Source organism: Ovis canadensis, chromosome 6 (assembly GCF_042477335.2).
Source record: "Ovis canadensis isolate MfBH-ARS-UI-01 breed Bighorn chromosome 6, ARS-UI_OviCan_v2, whole genome shotgun sequence".
NCBI lineage: Eukaryota > Metazoa > Chordata > Mammalia > Artiodactyla > Bovidae > Ovis > Ovis canadensis.
In genome coordinates, this window is record NC_091250.1 from 62,425,392 (window position 1) to 62,445,941 (window position 20,550).

Genomic DNA, 20,550 nt, shown 5'->3' on the forward strand with positions numbered 1-20,550 from the left:
AGCTATTGGTATTTATGCGTCACCTCCCTTGCATCCCCCATGTCATTCCCCCCGGTTGACAAAGAGCTCCGGTTTGAGCTCCCTGAGTCATAGGCAAACTCCCACTGGCTGTCTGTTTCACATATTGTAATGTACCTGCTTCCACGCTGCTCTCTGTTTGTCCCATCCCCACCCCCCCGCCTTTCCCCACTGTGTCCACAAGTCTGTTTTCTGTGTCTGTAGCTCCACTGCTGCCCTGCAAAGAGGTTCATCAGTACCATCTTTCTAGAGTCTACATATATGTGAGAATATATAATATTTGTTTTTCTCTTTTGACTTACTTCACTCTGTATAATAGGCTCTAGGTTCATCCACTCATTAGAACTGACTCAAATGGATAATTGTTTCTTAAATAGTTCTAAGTCTTAGAAAAAGGTAAAAAGTTCTCTAGTATTACAAGATAAAATTAATCAATTAAACTTACATGCAACACTTGAAAACAAATCAGTCAATATAATCCAGCAGGGAATCAGAAGAATAACAGCCTCATGACCTGAGGTTTTATTCCAATAATTCAAGGCTAGTGTAGTATCAGAAAATCTATCAACATAATTCATTACTATATTTTCCCAATTATCTATTAATACTTAACAAATAACTTCAAAACCTGTGGCTTAAATAAATAACAATGTAGTGTTGCTTGTGATTCTGTAGTTTGGGCTCAGAGGGGTGGTTCTGTTTCCCATGGAGCTGTTGAGGGCCTCATGTGATTGTCTTTGGGAGTTAAGCTGGGCCTGGAGCATGGACACTCTGGGCCTGGAGCATGGACACTCATCACACAGTAATTTAGTCTCAGCTTTATTATAGCATAGTGCCTGGCTTCTAAGGGGGAGTACTCAAGAGGACCAATTCCATTGTGCAAGTGCTTATCAAGCTCTAACTGCAGCATGCTTGCTAATGTCCAATTGGCTGAAGCCGCATGCAGAACTACACAGGGCTGGGAACATTGGGAAGGGTATTCATTGGGGTTACCAATGCAACAGGCTACCACAGTATTAAAACAGAAAAATCACAGGACCCTACCAAGAGTGCCAAAGCACATTTGATAAAATTTAGCAGCCATTTTTTTAAAAAGCTAGGTAAAAGAGGTATGGAAATCAAGAGCAAATATTTATATTGAATCATGTGAAATAACTAATTTTTAACACTTTTAGACCTATAAAACAAAACCTGTGAATGATTCAACCTAATATTAACCTAAACGTGAAGTGCTGAAACTATTTCCATTAAAACTAGAAACCTGACGTAAAGAACAGACTTCTCAGTGGGAGAAGGCAAGGGTGGGGTGATTTGAGAGAATAGCACTGAAACATGTATATTACCATATGTAAAATAGATGACCCGTGCAAGTTCAATGCAAGAAGCAGGGCACCCAAAATCAGTGCTCTGGGACAACCCGGAGGGAAGGGGTGAGGAAGGAGGTGGGAGGGGGGTTCAGCATGGGGGGGACACATGTATACCTGTGGCAAATTCACGTTGATGTATGGCAAAATCATCACAATATTGTAAAGTAATTGTCCTCCAATTAAAATAAATTAATTAAGAAAAAAGAAAACTAGGAATTTGGAAGTAAAACCATCATCATTATTATTTAACAATGCCTTGGGGTTCTAACAAGCACATTGAGACAAGAGTATGAAATAACTGATGTAAATGTTGAAAGAGTCTAAATGATCTTTGGTGATGATATGGGTATATATCTAGAAGACCCAAGATAATCTTATAAAATATTACAGGAATTAATAAAAGAATGAATGTATTCTCTCTTCAAGCAATAAACACTTGAAAAGCAAAATGGGGAAAAATGTTTCATTCACAATGAAGTCAAAACTTTTCTAGAAATAAATCTGATAAGAAGACACAACCATAAATCAAAATATCTAAGGCAAAATCTTGACAAATAGAAAAATATTTCATAGTCTTGGCTGAGAAGACAACATAATTTAGAAATCCAGTCTCTCAAAATTAAGATATAAATCTAATGTGATTACAATTGAAATGCCAGCAGTGTTGGGAAGATGAGAATTGGCTAAAATTATCTTAAAATTTGTACAGAAAGATAAGTGCCTTAGAATAGCTAAGAGAAAATTTTGAATAGGCAAAATTTGACATTAAAATTAGAGGAAAATAATACAGTGAAAAATTTTTTCCCATCCCTGCCCAGGTCCACCTCAACCCCCACCATATCCTTCCAAATTTCCTTGTATATGTATAGCGAAAGTCGCTCAGTCGTGTCCAGCTCCCTGTGACCCCATGGACTATACAATCCATGGAATTCTCCAGGCCAGAATACTGCAGTGGGTAGCTATTCCCTTCTCCAGGTTGTATATGTATAAGCAGAAGCACATAAAGAATCTTGTTTTATTCCACATTTTTTGCATAAAGAGTTGCATATTATTCATTCTGAATCGTGTTTTTTGTTTACTAAGACTCCAAGGTATTTGTAGTATAAAAAGAGCCTTTCTGTTCTTTACTATATGAGCTTTCCAGGTGGTTCAGTAGTGCAGAATCTGCCCGCCAATGCAGCAGACTCAGGTTTGATCCCTGGGTCAGGAAGATCTCCTGGAGGAGGAAATGATAACCCACTCCAGTATACTTGCTGGGAAAATCTCATGGACAGAGGAGCTTTGCGAGCTACAGTCCGTGGGGTTGCAAAGAGTCAAACACAACTAAGCGTGCATGCACATTCTTTACTATATAGCTGCTTCATGTTCTCTCGTATGAATATATCATAACTATGTAACTATTCCTCAATGGCACCCCACTCCAGTACTCTTGCCTGGAAAATCCCATGGATGGAGGAGACTGGTAGGGTGCAGAACATGGGGTCGCTGAGGGTCGGACATGACTGAGCGACTTCACTTTCACTTTTCACTTTCATGCATTGGAGAAGGAAATGGCAACCCACTCCAGTGTTCTTGCCTGGAGAATCCCAGGGACAGGGGAGCCTGGTGGGCTGCCGTCTACAGGGTTGCACAGAATCGGACACTACTGAAGAGACTTAGCAGCAGCAGTAGCTGCTGCTTAGGGTTGCCTAAGTTGAGGTTGCTTCTAATATTTTGTTACTAAAAACAGTGTTGCAAAGTGTGCCTGTGTGTGTGTATATGCACACCTTTTCTCCTTAAAGAAAATGTATCTGTAGAATAACTTCCCCAAAGCACAACTGCCAGGAATATGCATTTGACATATTGCCAAGTTGCCTTACAAAGGGATTATGCCAAGGGGTTATGCTCTTAACCAGAAATGAGTAAGAATTTGTTTGCCCATAGCATCACCAGCACAGAGGGTTGGCAAGCTTTTGAATTATTGCCAACTTAAGAAGTAGAAAACAGTATCTTGGCATAGTATGTTTTTTTTTTTTTTCTTATTGAGTAAGATGCGAGAGTTGGACTGTGAGAAAGCTGAGCACAGAAGAATTGATGCTTTTGAACTGTGGTGTTTGAGAAGACTCTTCAGAGTCCCTTGGACTACAAGGAGATCCAACCAGTCCATTCTGAAGGAGATCAGCCCTGGGATTTCTTTGGAAGGAATGATGCTAAAGCTGAAACTCCAGTACTTTGGCCACCTCATGCGAAGAGTTGACTCATTGGAAAAGACTCTGATGCTGGGAGGGATTGGGGACAGGAGGAGAAGGGGATGACCAAGGATGAGATGGCTGGATGGCATCACCGACTCGATGGATGTGAGTCTGAGTGAACTCTGGGAGTTTGTGATGGACAGGGAGGCCTGGCGTGCTGTGATTCATGGGGTCGCAAAGAGTCGGACACGACTTAGCGACTGAACTGAACTGAACTGAGCATCTTTTAAAAGACAGTTGTGTTTTCTTTTCAAAACTCTTCATATCCTTTGCTTATATTTCTACTGGCTTGAAGGATAGACAAATGAATCAATGGAATAAAACAGGGTCCTGAATGGATTTAACCATATATTTACAGATACAGGTAGGACAAAAGTGAGATTTCACTGATCAAAAAGGCAAATTTATAAACACAAAAAGCAGACCTGTGGTTGCCTAGGCTGGAGGGTAAATAGGCATAAAAAACATGTTGAGGTGATGGAAATATTCTAAAACTGGATTGTGGTGATTGTTGCCAAACGCTAATAACACACTAAATATACTAAAAGTGACTTAATGATGGGTGAATTTTATGGTGTGTGAATTATACCTCAAAAAGCTGCTTTTAAAAGTGATTTTTCAATCCAGGAGGGAAAGATTAGGTATTAAATAAGGATGCTAAAACAACTGACTCTCCAGCCAGAAGAAAATAAAAATGAACCCCTCTTTTACCCACATGCAAAAATAAATTATGGGTGGATTAAAGACCTAAAAGTAAAAAATAGGATAAATAATACTAGATCATCACAAGCAAAATCTAGGGTGGGTGAAGGATTTTTAATCAAGACTGGAAACACAGAAGCCTTAAAGGACTTATACATATACTAGATAAAATGAAAATGAGAAACATTTGGAAAAGACACCATGAACTAAGTCAACAGATAAACACTAAATTGGGGAGCAGGGGAGGGCTGGCAACCCAGAGATCAGAGGGTAAATGGCTATAATATACAAAGAACTCTTACAAAACAAATAAATAAAACAGGGATGAACACCACAACAGAAAATTAAGCCAAGGATATGAATAGGAAATTCACAAAAAAGCAATTTCAGGTGGCCGAACAAATAGTGAAAAGAGGCTCATACTCGCATGCAAGCAAAGAGAACACAAAGATCTCTTTGTGAATAAAATCACAAAGAGACATCAATTTACTTGGGTCAGGTGGAAAAATTAGAGACCAACAATCCATATTGCTAAAGGGGCTGTGGAGACTTTTGTACATTTCTGGTTGTAAATATGTATTAATGTTGTCTTCTGGGAAAACATTATGACAACATCTGTTAATGATTAAAAATACATACATCTTTGACTCAGAAATCCTACCCAGAAATCTATCTCTTAGGAATGAAAGCTTCCAAACCTAAGGATGTATTTACACAAAAGTGGACTGCATTGTAAACACTGGTAAAAAATAAACCAAAAACTGGAAACAAAGTGAATATCATCCATATGGGAATAGTTGAATAAATTATAGTTCTGTCACTCCATAAAGTTGTATATGGCCATTAAAAATAATAAATTGAAGATAAAGCAGGTGAATTAAAAGAGATCCCACTGGGTTTTGAAGTTTTTTTAAAAAGGTAAGATATAGAAAAATATGAAAATAATAAAACAATGGTAAACAAACGTGCACCTGTGTTAGTGTACATGGATATTTATAGATGATTATATGAACATGGATACAATAGTGAAAGGATAATATCTCAGTCAGCTAGGGCTGCTATAACAAAGTGCCATAGATTGGGTGGCTTAATCATCAGACATTGACTTCTCACAGTCCTAAAGGCTGAAGTCCAAGACCAAGGGATCAAGAGATTCGGTTCCTGGTAAGCACCCTCATTTAGCCCTAATTACCTCCCAAAGACTCCACCTCCTAATGCCATCACACTCAAAGCTGGGACTTCAGTACATGAATTGGAAGGACATACACACAGTAAATAACAAGTATGTCCTAAGTTGTCTATACACGTTGCCTAGGGTACCAAAGATGCATTGGGGATGCTACAGTACAACTAAAAAGGAGAAGGGTGGATAAAGAAGAAAATAAATCACAGGAATTATCTGGTAAAATAAAGATTCATCTTGTACCAGCAGATTTCAATGCACCTGATCAACAGCTGTGGCATGGAAGGCTTCTCCCTGTTTTCAATGTGGAGAAATGCAGGCTCAGAGAGGATTATTTCCTGAGCCAGGGCCCCACAGCAAGGCAAATACTGAACCATAAATACCACCCAAGGCTCCTGACTTTCCCATGACTTGAATCGGAACCATTCCCAGATAAATATAACCAAGTCATTAGCATGAAATCAATGAACACAAACATATAAATGACAAAGGCTTGGCTTTACAGTCTGGGAGTTTGGATCTGGCCCCATGACTTAAGAGAGCTATCCAGTGTCCCTTGGCAGGGGTGGTGGTGAAGGTGGCTGCCTCTCTGCGTTTCCGAAAGAAACAGAACAGATGCGATTGTGGCTGGAGAGCCATGTGAATCAGCCCCGCAGTCCTGCTCCCAGTTGTCTCCGGCCCATTTGTGGCAAACGGTGCATTTGGAGGGATTAACAGGGAGTGGGAGTAGGTGAACAGATGCGGCAGATTAGAGAGGAAATCTGTTCCTGGGTGGCTCTTGGCAAGCTGGAGGGGCTTCTGGCAGAACAGTGAAGAGAGGATGGTTGGGGAAAAGAGATGGAAATGTCTCTCTCATTTTTTATTTTGCAAGGCCTTCTGAACACTCATTTTTCTGCCTGCATGCCCTCAGTAAAATGCAACTACATTATAAATAAAGGGTAGGGGGAAGTTAAGTTAGGAAATGTGAAATTTTCTGGAATTCAATGGATTCTAATGAATTCAGATGGAATTCAATAGCCAGGCTCAATTTCTCTTTCAGTGGGCTTGTCTGGGAGGACCCACATATCTAACTTGAGATGGGAGGCACGGGAAGCAAGTAGCTAGCTGCATTTTTCTGCATTATTAAAAAGTTAATAACTGGTAATCTCTGACAGCAGATCGTGGGTACTTACCCTGGCATCTGAAAGTCTACACGCAACCTGACTCTCCCCAGCCTTTCTCTTGGAGAGCTGGTAGACTTCAGCTAGAGTAGAGCATCATGAAAGAGCAGGAAAGCCACCTCTCAACCTTGGTCCACTAAGAGGGGTGCTGGCTCTAATCACCATGACGACCAGGCACAACGGAGATGGGCGTGGCCTGAGCTGCTGCAGCAGAGGTCAGCTCAGGTTTGGGGGCCGCTCTCCCCTTCCTTGAGCTCAGCCATCCGCTTCACTTGTGCTCATGCTGTGTGCGATAAACGGAGCTCTTAAATAAACGGGAAGCAGTAGACACAGTCCAGAGGGCAAGATTTATTTTTATTTAGAAAGGTTGAAGAGGAAAAATTTAAACCTGATTTAAATATTTACTCAGAGAGGAGATCTGTGGACAGTTGAAGCATTCTAACATAGACTCAAGACAAGAGGCCGAAGACTGCTTTTCTGCAGTCAACCATAGACCACAGAGAAACCCCGTTGGTAGAAAGAAAGAGGGCGTGAAGATTCAGGAGATTAAACAAATCAAGGTACAGTCAGAGGTCATGTGGTCCAGCTTCGCAGCCCACAGATGCTTCACTGGACTTGCCATGAGACTCTGGGAGAATTACTGAGGAGCTCGTAACCCTGCTGTTTGCACCTGTTAACAGCTGGAGAGGAAAGTACCTATCTCATAGAACTCCTGTGAGTTGAAAAAAAACAGGAATGCAAAGTGCTGGTTCAGAGGAAGTGCTTAATAAAAGTAAGCTATTATTACTTCACTCTAGACGAGGCGTAGGAAACTACAGGTTCCTGGCACCCCCGTATATGAAGATTCGGTTTAACAGAGAAAAGGCCCAGGGATCTGTATTTTGAATATGCTCTATAGGTAACCAGGTTTGGAGACCAGGGTCTCATGACCTCACACAGAAGTGGCCCCAGCCCCTACAGTGGATGCCAGCAGGATTCTCAACCCAGGGGTCCTCATTTCAATTCAGCTTTCACTCACACATACTCATTGTTAACTATGGGCTTCCCAGGTGGCTCAGGGTAAAGAATCTGCCTGCCAAAGCAAGGAGACCAGGAGACTCCAATTTGAGTTGGACAAGACTGAGCACACACACATTGTTAACTATAGTCATCCCTACACATAACCTATTTATTTTATAGCTAGACTTTCATTCCTTTTGACCACTTTCACTCATTTCCTCCACTTTCCCATCTCCCATTGCTGGTGACCACCCGCCTGTTTCCTGTATTTATTTATTTTTATTAACATATAATCGATTTATAATATTGTGTTAGTTTCAGGTGTGGAGTAAAGTGATTCAATTATACATATATAGGTATATATCTATATTCTTTTAAAATTTCATTTCTATTGTAGTTTATTACAAGATACTGAATATAGTTCCCTGTGCTTTGTATAATAGATAAATCCTTGTTTATCTGTTTTATATATAGTAGTGAACATCTGTTAGTGAAGTGAAAGTTGCTCAGTCGTGTCTGACTGTGACCTCATGGACTGTATAGCCCGTGGGATTCTGTAGGCCAGAATACAGGTCTCCTGCATTGCAGGTGGATTCTTTACCAGCTGAGCCACAGGGGAAGTCCATCTAGTCAAAGCTATGCTTTTTCCGGCAATCATGTATGGATGTGAGGGTTGGACTATAAAGAAAGCTGAGCACCAAAGAATTGATGCTTTTGAACTGTGGTGTTGGAGAAGACTCTTGAGAGTCCCTTGGACTTCGAGGAGATTGAAACAGTCTACCCTAAAGGAAATTAGTCCTGAATATTCATTGGAAGGACTGATGCTGAAGCTCCAATATTTTGGCCACCTGATTCGAAGAAATGACTCATTGGAAAAGACCCTGATGCTGGGAAAGATTGAGGGCAGGAGGAGAAGGGGATAACAGAGGATGAGATGGTTAGATGGCATCACCGACTCCATGGACACGAGTCTGAGCAAGCTCCAGGAGTTGGTGATGAACAGAGAAGTCTAGTGTGCTACAGTCCATGGGGTTGCAAAGAGTTGGACATGACTGAGCGACTGAGCTGAACTGAATGTTAATGTCAAACTCCCTATTGAGCCCTCTCCCCACTTGTCCTTTGGTAACCATAAGTTTGTTTTCTGTGTGAGTCTGTTTCTGTCTTGTCAGTAAGTTCATGTGTACTATTTTTTAGATTCCGCATAGAAGTGAGATCATATGATATTTGTCTTTCTCTGACTGATTTCACTCAGCATAATGCTCTTAAGGTCCATTCAGGTTGTCACAAATGACAGGATTCCCTTCTTTTTTATGGCTCAATAATATTGAGCACATACACAATACTATACACATGTATACTATATTTTATATAAATAAGTTAAATAGTATAATGTTTTATAGAAATAAGTGATTACATATCTTACATGTTCCTTATTCACTCCTCAGTGGAAACTGTATATTGTTTGAAATAGTGCCAGGCACTTAGTAACTGCTCAATAAATGTAAGATGTGAGCTTATATTTCTCTCACTGAATTACAATAATTTATTTATGTGCCAACTTCTTCTGCAGACTATAAGATTATGAGGAGGTCTTACTCATCTTAATATTCGGGGCAACTAACAGAGTGTCTGGCATAAAGACATCTCTACTGGGTTGAATAATATACCCCAAAATTCATGTTCATGCAGAACCTCAGAAAGTGACCTTATTTGGAAACAGTCTTTGCAGATGCAACCAGGTGAGATCATACTGGGTTAGGGCGGGCCCTAAAGCCGATGACTGGTGTCCTCCTAAGAGGCCACGTGAAGAGGCATATAGGCACTGACATAGACGGAGAAAGCCATGTGGTGACAGAGGCAGAAACCGGACTGACACAACTTGAAGCCAAGGAACACCAGAGACTGCTGGCAAACGTCAGAACTAGGACAAGGCCCGGAAGGATTATTCCTGCTGGATTTCAGACTTCTATCTATCTTCTAGAATTGTGAGAGTAATTTCTGTTGCTTTAAGCCCCAAAATTGTGCTTTGTTATGGCAGTGACTTCACTTTCACTTTTCACTTTCATGCATTGGAGAAGGAAATGGCAGTCCACTCCAGTGTTCTTGCCTGGAGAATCCCAGGGACGGGGGAGCCTGGTGGGCTGCCGTCTAAGGGGTCGCACAGAGTCGGACACGACTGAGGCAACTTAGCAGCAGCAGCATGGCAGATCCAGGCAATGATTACTACTGATGGCAACTGCTGACAGAGAGAGAGAGTAATTCAAAGACTCACTGTTCAGATTCCCCTGGTACACTGACTCCCAAGAGAAAGCAAAGGCTACTCTTTTCTTTTCCCTGTAACATTACCAGGGAGCTCTGCAGGCTGTTGGCAGTCCTTTTGGGATATAGAGCTGGGGACCCAGAGTCCTTCCCACATTCGACTTGGAGTGGGGAGACCAGTAACTGCCCTGCTTCAGCCAAGGTTAGCCCAGCATAAACTAAGCCACCACCTGCCATCAAGACAATGGCCCCTGTCCAAGGCGGGAGAAAGGTCTTCCACAACAAAAGTAGTTAAAACCCATCCATTGGTTCAGTGACATCAATTGAGTACCCCTGAGTGCCAGGTACTGAGCCTGACTCTGGGATCCCACAAACACTGCTCTGCTCTCTCCTGGGAAACGTCTCACTTCCTCTCTTGAATCTCGGCTATTTATATAAACTGAGCTGCCTCATTTTCCCAAGGGGGTCATTTGGCAAAGACAAAAATGGCTCGGCAAAAACCACAGACCAAAATACGTTTCTGATGAGAACCGCCCACCCCTCCATGTGCGGTTTGCAGGGTGAGTCCATGCCTTCTCCTGTCCGTGGTGGGACATCATCAGTTCACACAGGACACCATCAGTTCACACAGGACACAAGCGCACACAGCCCAGTGGGTTTTTCTCTCTCTGGATCATAGATTGTTGGCCTTTTAAGGTCAACTTTTACATTCTTGAGGCCAGGTCACAGGGTGAGATGGTTATGGACTATCTCAGGTTGATAGAACAATGGAGATTAATAAAAAATAATAACAGTTAATCATACCCAGGCACCATGCACTCTATTTAACTGTTATTACACCCCATAGGGGTAAGGACTCTTATGAACCCTGCTTTGGTGATGGAGAAACTGGAGCACAGAGACGTTGAAAATCTTATCCAAAGTTACACGGAAAATAAAGGACAAGTGACAAGCTAGAGTGTGATGATGGTGGTCTGGCCCCAGAGCCACTGCTGATAGCAGAGCTGAAGGACACATCTTTGGAAGAAGCATATCATGCTATCATTGAGGACCCAAGAATGATTCCTCAGAGGCCTTACCTTGTTTGCTGTGTTTCTAAAAATAGCTAGTATCAACTTTTTTCAGCGATAATCCACTAGAAACCTGTATTGAAACATAAAAGAATATCGAATTTGGAGTGAGGGAGACATAGATTTCATTCCTGGCTCTGCCCTCACTAGATATGGAACCTTGAGCAGGTTACTTAGTCTCTCTGGGCCCTAGTTTCTCCACCTGTAAAGTGATGACATTTACAAGTTGCCTGGCACATGGTAGGCACTCAGCTTATAGTTCCATCAGCTCCCTCTGCCTAAGTAGATTTTACATGAAATTCCACAGTTCAAGAGACATGATATACCCACTGTCTTAATCCATTTTGGCCTCTATAACAGAATTCCACAAACCAGGTGGCTTCATAATAGCAGAAATTTGTTCCTCACAGTTCTGGAGGCTGGGAAGTTCATGATCAAGGTACCAGCAGGTTGGCTGTCTGGCATGAGCCTGCTTCCTGGTATATTTTCACAGGACAGAAGGGAGAACTCCAGTCTCTTCAGACACTTATAAGGGCACTAATCCCATTCCTGTGGAGAAGGCAATGGCACCCCACGCCAGTACTCTTGCCTGGAAAATCCCATGGACGGAGGAGCCTGGTAGGCTGCAGTCCATGGGGTCGCACAGAGTCGGACACGACTGAAGTGACTTAGCAGTAGCAGTAATCCCATTCCTGAGGGCTCATGCTTATGACCTAATCACGTCCCAGAAGCCCCACCTCCTCATACCATCTCCTTAGGGGTTAAAATTTCAACACATGAATTTGGGGGCGTGTGGGAGGGCAATGGCACCCCACTGCAGTGTTCTTGCCTGGAGAATCCCATGGACGGAGGAGCCTGGAAGGCTGCAGTCCATGGGGTCGCTGAGGGTCAGACACGACTGAACGACTTCACTTTCACTTTTCACTTTCATGCATTGGAGAAGGAAATGGCAGTCCACTCCAGTGTTCTTGCCTGGAGAATCCCAGGGACGGGGGAGCCTGGTGGGCTGCGGTCTCTGGGGTCGCACAGGGTCGGACACGACTGAAGTGAATTTGCAGCAGCAACAGCAGCAAATGTCCCATCCTTAAAACTACCTTAGCTCACATCTAATTTGAGATTATTATTAAACTGATGATTCTGCTGTTGTTTAGTCACTCAGTCATGTTTGACTTTTTTGGACTGTAGGGACTGTAGCCTGCCAGGCTTCTCTGTCCATGGGATTTCCCAGCAAGAATACTGGAGTGGGTTCCATTTCCTCCCGCAGGGGAGCTTCCAGACCTGGGGATCAAACCCAAGTCTCTGTGTCTCCTGCATTGCAGGCAGATTCTTTATAGCTGAGCCACCAGAGAAGCCCATTAAACTGATATTTGAAGCTAAAAGCAACCTCCAGGAACCAAGGATCAGGAAGTTTGGTTAATGATTCTAAACACCAACTAAACAATTATAAAAGTGTTTGGTAAACACTCTGAATGTAGTCATTGCTGAGCACCAATAACCTTACTTTCTGGGAAGACATAGTGTACTGGAGTGAACCCTGGACATTGAAGCATAATAGATTTAGGCTTTTGGCTCAGTAGGGAATGGGTATTGATATCTGCTCTGTCCAGTTGGCCCCGTTATTTTGAGACAAAGAAGTCTGAGTTCAACGTAAAGTAACTGCAGCTGTAAGGAGCTCACAAGTATAAGGCATTGTTGGATAAAGCTGTGTCATGAAATGATGAGGTTTCCAGCAGCACAGACATCAATGTGAACAGTGGAAGTTACAGACTACATCCTGGTGGGAGACAGGTGTTCTGGACATCCTCTATTTGTCTCACCCTCCCTGTTCCCTCCCTGCTCTGTGCCCCGGAAACCCTTCCTTTGGGACCCACCAGGTTGCTGGGGCTTCCTGGCTCTCTGGCTGGTGGACTGGGCAAGTGAAGGGATGAGGGAGCTCCTGCCTTCAGCTCCCAGTCTAACAAGCTGTCCCTTGGCGGAGTTGCAGTTTTCTAGGTAAGACCACCCTGCCCTCAGACAACCACTTTCCCTGTGCTCCAGCTCTCCCTTCTCTCCAAAGAACGCTCTTGGGTTAAGGACTTTTAGGCGAGTGGGGAGGTGAGCCGGGAAAGGGAAGGCAGCGAGGCAGGGAGCACTGATGAGCTACTGGGTTCAGACCTTTGAAAACAGTGTCCACGAGCCTCAGAGTTGTCCCGCGGAACGGCGAGTAGGCCGGGGTCCCGCTTAGGGTACGCGAGGGCTCACTGGCTGCCCAGGGACACCAGCCTGACCGGCCCACACCTCTGCCCGATCGTCCCTTCATGCAGTTCTCTGCATTTTACCCCTTGGGTGTGCTTTCTCTTCCCTGCCTGACTACTAAACTCGCCTTGTTTCTCCAGATCATTCTATCTTAATAACCAGAGGGCTCAGATTCTCGCCCCCTGCCCAGCCCTCATCACTAAAGTCCCGACAGCAGCAGCTTTGCACGCTCGTGCCTCTGCCTGCCAGCTTCTCAGGCTGCAGGCTCTGCTGTGACTCCCACTCACTCGGAGCCACAGTGTCGGGAATCAAAGCCCCTGGGAGCCGCTCTCCAGCAATGACGGAGGACAATCCCCTGACGTCCTCGCCCCTGGAGTGAAATAACTCTGAAGCACGTTTTTCAGCTGTCCAAGGGTCTGAGCCGAAGTGCTCAGGGCGGTAACTGCTGGTTGGTGCTCCCTGTGTTGGCTGTCATCCCTCTCCCTGCCCACTTTGCCGACCCTCTAACAGTCCCTCTTGGGATCATCTCCCAGTGAACCTGCTGGCCCTTGAACCCTTGTCTCAGAACCTGCTTCTGTGAGGACTCAACCTAGGACCCCAAGTAATCATAACCTGACCCCAGCATCACTGTGTGGGTGATGGCTCTATGGACTGAACTGTCTAAATTGCATAGCAAGATGAATGAGGTCCTCCAAGATCTTATCAAGATCTTGTCCAGCTCCACCTTTCCCCAGTCCTTTCCCCACCACATCCTCCCGCCTGACTCCCACATACCAGCTATGCTCAGTTATGTGTGGTTCTTGGAAAATATTCCAGTCCTCAAGCCTTTGGCCCTGTGCCATGCTAGTCTCTCTGCCAGGAACACCCATCCCCACCATTCATTAGTCTCCCTCTCACTAGGCTGAGTGAGAGGTTGCAGGCTTCCCTGACCGCCTCCCACAAGCTGGGTGACCTGTCCCTCTTCTGTGCTCCCAGACCACTCTATTGTCACATTGCCTGTCTTCTCCCACTAGATTGTAATTTCTGGCATGCAGGAACTCATCTCATGTATCTTCAAATCCCAAAGTCGAGCACCACACCTAGACCGAATAGGTTTTGAAAAATGATTGATGAATCAATACAGATAAAAGTAGTAAATGAACAAAGTCTTTAATTTTGGCAAGGGAATAAGACAAGTCCTCTAATACAAGGTATGATATGGTGAGATGATGAGGAATGTCTAAATCACTTTGTGGGCAGCCAACATAGAGACAAGGCAGCGATGACTTTCTTGTAAAAGAGTTGAACTTTGGCTTTGAAAGTCATCAAGGATGGTGATAAACAGGCAGTGGCACTAGAGAGGATGAGGAGAAGGGCGAGGAGCCATTCCAGAGAGAGGGAGCCCTGAGCACGAATGGCCTGAGATTCCAGGCCAGCACTCAGGAGAGCATTTGGGGGGGCAGTGAGGAAGGTGCAGATGGGAGTGCTTCCTCTGACCATGTAGACACTGTCTCCAAATGTGTGACTTTGCTTATTGTTTCATATACTGACCCTCTCCCGGCTCTGCCATCTTTCCTTCCTTCCTCCGCTTCCTCTGTTAGTGGGTGAGGTTTCCTGTTAGTCGTTCTGAGAATTGTGGTTTCCATAGCTTCGGAGACCAGGAATGCCTGCCAGCAAAATCACCACAGAAGATCCTCAAGAATTCCAAGATACGATTCCTCATTCTGCTAACCCGGGCACTCTAGGGAGCACCAGCCTTCCAGGGGGTTACGCTGCTCTCCTCACTGTAGGGCTCCCGCCTTGACAGAGACTTCAAGGCCACTAAGGAAGAGCCCTGTGCCCTTCACTTTTTGCCCAAAGCCAAATTGTAATGACCAGCATGCTTGCTATTTAAAGGAATCCTGCTATGAATCATTTCCAGGACAGAGACTCTTGTAAAGTGAATTGCCCTTCTTTTCTATTTTTTGATTAATAATTTAAAAAAAACCTATATAAGGTAAATTTCCATTTTTCTAGAATCCACACAATATATATGTATATATATATGTGTGTGTGTATGTGTATGTATATAAAACTCTGCAGTAAAAGAAAGACTATTAAAAAAAATCAGCATTCATAATAATGACAATAAAATACTACAACTTCTAGGATGACTTCTGAAAATTTAACTTGTTCAGTTGCTCAGTCATGTCCAACTGTTTTGCAACCCCATGGACAGTAGTACCCCAGGCTCCTCTGTCCATGGGATTTCCCAGGCAAGAGTACTGGAGTGGGTTGCTATTTCCACCTCCAGGGACCTTCCCAACCCAGGGATCGAACACACATTTCCTGCATTGGCAGCAGATTCTTTATTACTGAGTCACCAGGAAAAATTTAACTACTAATTAATAATTTCTTATCGACAGTTCAAAAAAGAAATTTGGTAACAAAACTTGACTTGAACTAATGATAAATTATTTATATTTCTTTGTCTCACTCAGAGTAAATATTCATGCCTTTTGCTGCAGACATATGAACATATTTTGTTACAGAGTGCTGCCCTCAACCCTGCTGGGGGCGTTATATAACATGTAGTTCACGAGAGTAAAAATACTCTCAATTCCAGAATGCATCGGGCCCATAGGGTTTCAAATAAGGGACTACGATCCTGAACTCATATAAATTGTATTCATGTTTATTTTACTGTTAGACATTTATTTCAACTCTGTGAAGTGGAAATAATGGCATTCCCTTCGAATTCCTGCCACTTTCCTGTCCCCCGCAGGACCCATACTTCCCCACCCTGCTCTTTGTCATAGGTGGCCAACCAGGCAGACAGCCTCTTTTCTGATGGCCTCTGGATGCCCAGTGTCAGGGGCTGGCTGAAGAACCAAAGGAGAAGGAGGTTGGAGTGTCTTCTCCCCACTTCCTCCCACATCAGTGCCGATCACAGGCACTACCTGCCTCCCTCCCCAGGTCAGCTCCTGCTGGGTGGCCCAATTCACAGTCACAGCTCCAGTCACTAAAATCCCCCTCTTCCTTCAGCTCTTAGAGATAGTATTTGCTCCCTACTCTTGCAGGAGGTGAATGCACCCACCTCCATGTTTGTTCCGGAGAAGGCAATGGCACCCCACTCCAGTACTCTTGCCTGGGAAATCCCATGGGTGGAGGAGCCTGGTGGGCTGCAATCCATGGGGTCGCTAAGAGTCGGACACGACTGACGCGACTTAGCAGCAGCAGCAGCCGTGTTTGTTCTCTGTACCCTGCCCACACCTCGTAAGCAGCCCGTTTATTAGAGTCTCTCCATTTGAACCATCTGGAGTGAATGCTGTTTCTTGCTGTACCCCCAGCCAATATACTGACAAATCAGAGAGTCCCTGTAATGCCCTGTAAAATACACTGATCTGGAATCAAGAGGCTCAAGTTTCAGGACTGACTGACTTTGGGCAAGTCACTTCACTTTTCTGCTCCTTAGTTTTCCTATCTTCAAAGGGGCTGATAATGCTTATTTAAGAGCGTTCTTTGGTCCTAAGACAGATCAGTGTATGTACCTGTGCAGGAAACTCTACAGAAATGCTAAGAATTCAAGAATGCTTAGGAAACTAGAATATGCAGTTATTCCAAATAGCCTAATCTCTCAGATCTTCTGGGTAAGAATGTCTGCTTTGTGACAGTTCAGACCACTATAACGAAAACAGCATGGGTGGCTTAAGCAGCAAACATCTTGGGATGTCTAAGATCAAGGCTCTGGAAGATTTAGCATTTAGTGAGGGGACACTTCCTGGTTTGCAGACAGTCATTTACTCCTTATATCCTCAGCTGATGGAGATCTCATATCTTCTCTTTTCATAAAGGCCTTAATCCACCATTGGAGCCCCACCCTCATGATCTCACCTAACCCTAAGTACCTTCCAAGGCCCTACCACCTACTACCATCCCACTGGGGTTAGGGTTTCAACCTCTGAATTTGGGGGAGTGGAACACAGACATTAAGTTCATGACACTTTGTTAAAGCAAAGTCTCCCTGTGCCCTGTGCTGAGACTGAGGTGACCAGAAAAAGGAAAGTTCCCAGCCTGCCCTTGCTCTTCCTAATTGGGCACCTTCTTCACTGCCTAAACTTAATTTTTATCATCTAGCTTCAGTGAGTGTCTTCGGCAGAGGTTTCTGTGCTTTGGTCTTACAAGGGTAAATCTATTTCTTCTTGTCCATCTTTTGCTGTTTTGTAATTATTTGGGCTTCATTTTTATGATCTTCAATGTTTTGTCCTGTTTGATGGACTTCTCTGTTTTAAAGTCACATGTGTCCCCTAGAGTATAAAGTAATAATCTTTAGTAAGAACTCTATTGGTCTCCCGTGGTGGTCCAGTAGGTAAGAATCTGCCTTGATATTCAGGAACATGGGTTCAGTCCCTGGTCAGGAAAGATCCCACATGCCACCGGGCAACTGAGCCAGTGTGCCATGAGCACTAAGACCGCACCCTAGAGCCCGTGCTCAGCAAGAAGAGAAGTGCTCCGCAACAGGAGAAGCCCAGGCACCACCCCTAGAGCGTAGCCCCCAGTCTCTGCAACTGGGAAAGCACACACAGCAAGGAAGACCCAGGGCAGTCATGAAAAAATAAATATTTTTTTAAAAAGAACTCTATCACTCACTGAAATTCTCTTTACCACCTTAATCCAAAACTACTTCAGACAAGAATCTCCTGTGGATTTTTTTTTTTAATCAGTAAGAAATTGTGCTTTAGCTTTAGAAAAATCTAGATCAATTTTTTTTGTGTGTGGCCAAAATTCATCAGAAAGATTTACTCTGTACTTTAGTCATATAGACTTGGCCTAAAAATCTGCTCTTTTCCTGGAGTTGGTCATTCCAGCACTACATGGGTGTTCCCCATAAAAGGGAACAATCAACAAGATCAAGTTACTTTGAGTTCTTAATTGGTTTGCCAGAACTTCCTCTTCCTATCACAAAACATAGCCTGAGCAGCACATTCAGTTTTACCTAATTCTGCCTGGAACTTTAGTGAACAGGATACATTCTGGAAATAAAAGTGACTTCACATATAGATGACCAGTTGATACTTTTAACCTCCCAACCACTCCAGTACTCTTGCCTTGAAAATCCCATGGACGGAGGAGCCTGGTAGGCTGCAGTCCACAGGGTCGCACAGAGTCAGACAAGACTGAAGCGACTTAGCAGCAACTCATATTGTTATATGGGGCTTCCCTCATAGTTCAGTTGGTAAACAATCTGCCTGCCATGCAGGAGACCCTGGTTTGATTCCTGGTTTGGAAAGGTCCGCTGGAGAAGGGATAGGCTACGCACTCCAGTATTCTTAGGCTTCCCTTGTGGCTCAGCTGGTCAAGAGTCTGCCTACAATGTGGGAGACCTGGGTTCGATCCCTGGGTTGGAAAATCCCCTGGAGAAGGGAAAGGCAACCCATTCCTGTATTCTGGCCTGGAGAATTCCATGGACAAAGGAACCTGGCAGGCTACAATGGGGTCACAAAGAATCCAACATGACTGAGTGACTTTCACAACCCTTATTATTTATCTTTACCAAATCTAGTGTCAAAACGGCTTTGAGGGTTGTTCAAATTCTTTTGATCCCTGAGTTTCCTTTTACCAAATTTACTAGAAATAAAAAGGACATTCTTACAAGACTTGGAAACACTTTGATATGCAACATTTTGATCATGCTAATTATGCTAATTATATTTAATTTCTGTGACTTAATAAACTTTTCCTTCTTGATAATTTATAGTTACATACCAAAAACAAACAAACAAAAGGCCAGGATTAATCTCTTTTTTGGTAAGACATTGCATGACACCTGTGTAGTGTATGTGGTAACCCAAATGGGGAAGTCCTACACATGCCTGGGTTCCAGGGCAGGAATGCATGTACCCCCACCTCCTAGACTTGCTATACCCCTCAGGGCCACAGATTGAATGAATATTGCCTGTTGTAAGTTAAACAGAAGTCCAGTTCAGCAGAGCTGTCCCCATAGGCCCTTTTATCAAGGATTAGCAGACTTTTTTTTAAAATCAGGGGCAGGTAGTGAATATGTTAGGTTTTGAGGGCCATGTGGTCTCCACCGCATCTTCTCAATTCTGCCATTATAGTGTTAAAGTAGTCAGAAATAATAGGCAAGTAAATGGGCATAGCTGTGTTTCAATAAAAGTTTGTTTACAAAAGTAGGTGTTGGGCTAGATTTGACCTGGGGTCTTTTAGCTTGCCGTCCCTTGCGTTATTTCAGAGCAAGTGCTATGTTGTACTGTAATTATCTGAAACATGTCTGTCTCCTCCATAAACCTATATACTTCTAATGCAGATTCTCCCCTGTTGAACATTTTCAAAAATAAAGTCCAGTCTTTGGGCAACCCTTCATAAAAAAAAAATTGGTTGAGGCGAGTCATCAGTGAATACTAAAACAAGTGGGAGAGTTTAATGAGAAACAAGATATTTACATAGTCTCTAAATATCTCCCCACTACATACTTATTAATTACAAAGGGGAAAATAGTTATTTACCAAGGAGAAATCTGACAAAAACCTCCTCAATCAAGTGATCAAAGTTAAAATACCTGGTCATGGGGTAAATCAACAGCATATGTCTCACTTCTGTATGATTCCTTCCAAAAAGAAATAATCTGGATTCCTGCCAAAAAGAAATAATCTGAGTCCAGTTGTGTGAGAACATCAAAGAAACCCATACTGAGGGGCATTCGGCATAATACTTGGACTGTATCCTTCTAAATATCATTGCTTCAGGAGACACATAATTTTTCGAGGCAGAAGCCTGGTGTGTGGTGTGCCTCCCTTTGGTTGGCAAAGCAATAAAGCTATCTGTTATTACTGCTTCGCCACTCCTCATCCCCACCCCCTGCCAAAGTGTCAGTGCCATGCGTGACAGAGATTGAGGAATTGGTTCAGACTGAAGAAGAGGAAAGAAACGAGACCAGTGAAGGTGACATATAATCCAGGGTTTTCTTTTTATTAAGAAATAAAATCCTTTAAAAAATCCCTCTTACTGGGAAGACTGACAAAATCTGAAAATTTTCTGCAGATTGAATAATATTTTGCATCAAAGTTGATTTGCAGATTTTGATAATTGTACAGTGGTTATGTTCTTGATTTTAGTAAATAGACACTTAAGTACTTACAAGTAAAAGGGCATCACAGCTGCAACAAGGACGATCAGTTGTCTCAGTTTACCTGGGACTGAAGGAGCTCCCAGATGTAAGCCTTTTTCTAAAAATTAATTTTCTTTCTTTATTTTTGGCTATGCTGGGTCTTCATTCGACCTGGGCTTTTCTCTAGCTGCAGCGAGCAGGGGCTGCTCTCTAGTTGCGGTGGCCGGGCTTCTCACTGC

General features: G+C 43.4%; 1 long non-coding RNA gene across 5 annotated transcripts in view; it reads right to left on the bottom strand.

Annotated features, from left to right (window-relative positions):
- Positions 1 to 20,550, bottom strand: part of LOC138442460 (uncharacterized) — a 57,445-nt gene that overhangs the window by 13,953 nt on the left and 22,942 nt on the right. For 2 of the 5 annotated variants that reach the window (XR_011257690.1, XR_011257692.1), the window contains exons 3-4: positions 19,763 to 19,836; positions 10,999 to 11,062 (exon numbers count right to left, since the gene is read on the bottom strand). The exons of 2 other annotated variants lie outside the window; for them this stretch is intronic. This is a non-coding gene — a long non-coding RNA (uncharacterized lncRNA). The remainder of the gene's footprint in view (positions 1 to 10,998; positions 11,063 to 19,762; positions 19,837 to 20,550) is intronic. One more of the 5 variants, XR_011257693.1, reaches the window with a different exon arrangement.